Source organism: Molossus molossus, unplaced genomic scaffold, assembly GCF_014108415.1.
Source record: "Molossus molossus isolate mMolMol1 unplaced genomic scaffold, mMolMol1.p scaffold_m16_p_12, whole genome shotgun sequence".
Lineage (NCBI taxonomy): Eukaryota > Metazoa > Chordata > Mammalia > Chiroptera > Molossidae > Molossus > Molossus molossus.
Genome location: NW_023425347.1, coordinates 86,663,356 through 86,665,259, shown reverse-complemented (window position 1 = coordinate 86,665,259; position 1,904 = coordinate 86,663,356). Strand labels below are relative to the sequence as shown.

The window sequence follows — 1,904 nt, the reverse complement described above, 5'->3', positions numbered from 1 at the left end:
GGCCATTCGCCATGACTCAGCATAATTAGGGGCCAGTGTTGCCAGATTCTGACTTTTCTAGAGAATTTAAAAATCAGGATTTTTTGTAAAATCTCTAGATTTTTTTTCAAAGTTGGTCCAACTGTTTTAAAATAACATGCCCACTGATCAAGACAGATCTGTGTGCCAGATTTAGCTGCCTCTGCCCAAGGTCCCACAGGCCCAGGACACTCAGGCACTCATGTTTTCGACTGTCTCCAAAAGATGCAACTCAAATGAAGTCTACCAAACATTCAAAGAATTAATATCAATTCTTTACAAATTTTCCCAAAAAATAGAAGAGGAGGGAACACTTTCCAATTCATCCTATGAGGTTCATGTTACCCTGATACCAAAATCAAAAACATCCTAAGAAAACAAGACTAATATCCCTTTGGACTATAGATGGAAAAATCCACAACAAAATGTGGGCAAACAGGATCCAGGACCACAATAGAAGGATTATGCACCATGATCAAATGGGATTTATACTAGAAGTGTTTTAACATCTAAAAATCAAGTAATGTAATACACTATGAGAATAGAATAAAGGACCAAAACCACATGATCATCTCAATAGATGCAGAAAATGCACTGGACAGAATTTAACACCCTTTCATAATAAAAACACTTGCCCAATTAGGAATAGGAAACTTCATCCCGACAAGGGCATCTACAAAAAGCATACCACCAGCATTGTACTTAGTGGTGAAAACTTTGTTGCTTTCACTCTCAGATCAGGAACAAGACTAGGACATCCACTCCCACCACTTCTATTCAACATTGCCTGGGGGTTCCAGCCAAAGCAAAAAGGCAAAAAAAATAAATAAAAGGCATCCAATTGCTTCTCAGCCTTTTGGCTAAGATCAAGTGTAGCATTTGTTCTTATTAGTTTAATAAAAGGCATCCAGGTCAGAAAAGTCATGGAAATGTTTTGAAACTACATACAGGTGGTGGTTGCACATATGAATGTACTAAATACCACTGAATTGATAACTTTATTGTATGTTATTTTTTAATCCTCACCTGAGGACATTTTTGCATTTATTTTCAGACAGAGTGGGAGGAAGAAAGAGAGAGAGAAACATCGATGGAAAGAGACACATCAACTGGCTGCCACCCACACAACCCCAACTCGGGCAAGAGACAAACTGCAGCTGAGGTACTTGCCCTTAGTGGAACCGAACCCGGGCATCTCTGTTCCACAGACCAATGCTCTAACCGGTGAGCCAAACTGGCCAGGGTTCACTTAATTTTATTTATAGAATTTATTGGGGTGTGCCCTGGCCGGTTTGGCTCAGCGGTTAGAGCGTTGGCCTGCGGTCCGGAGAGACCCAGGTTCAGTTCCCTGCTAAGGGCACGTACCTTGGTTGCGGTTTGTCCCCGGCCCTGGTTGGGTTGTCCGAGTGGGGACCACTCGATGTGTCCCTTTCACGTCGATGTTTCTCTCTCTCTCTTTTTCTCTCTCTCCCTCCCACTCTATCTGAATAAAAAATGGAAAAATGTCCTCGGGTGAGGATAAAAAAAAAAAAAGAATTTACTGGGGTGACATTGGTTAGTAATAACAATATACAGGTTTCAAGTATACAGTTCTACAATACATCATCTCTATATTGTATTGTGTATTTACCACCCCAAGAAATTGCTCACTTTATTTATTTTTTTAAATATGTTTTTATTGATTTTAGAAAGAGAGAAAGGGAGAGAGAGAGAGAGAGAGAGAAACATTGATGAGAGATCAACATCAATCAGAACGAACCTGTAACCCGGGCATGTGCCCTGACCAGGAATCGAACTGGGACCTCTCAGTCCATGGGATGCCACTCAGTCCCCCGAGCCACAGCAGTTGGGCGGAAATTGTGCACTTTAAATGGTTGGTTTTTTGT

At 41.0% G+C, this 1,904-nt stretch overlaps 1 pseudogene; it reads left to right on the top strand.

The window, feature by feature from the left end:
• Window positions 1-858: 858 nt before the first annotated feature.
• Window positions 859-1,035, top strand: LOC118627453 (annotated as a pseudogene).
• The last annotated feature ends 869 nt before the right edge of the window (window positions 1,036-1,904 follow it).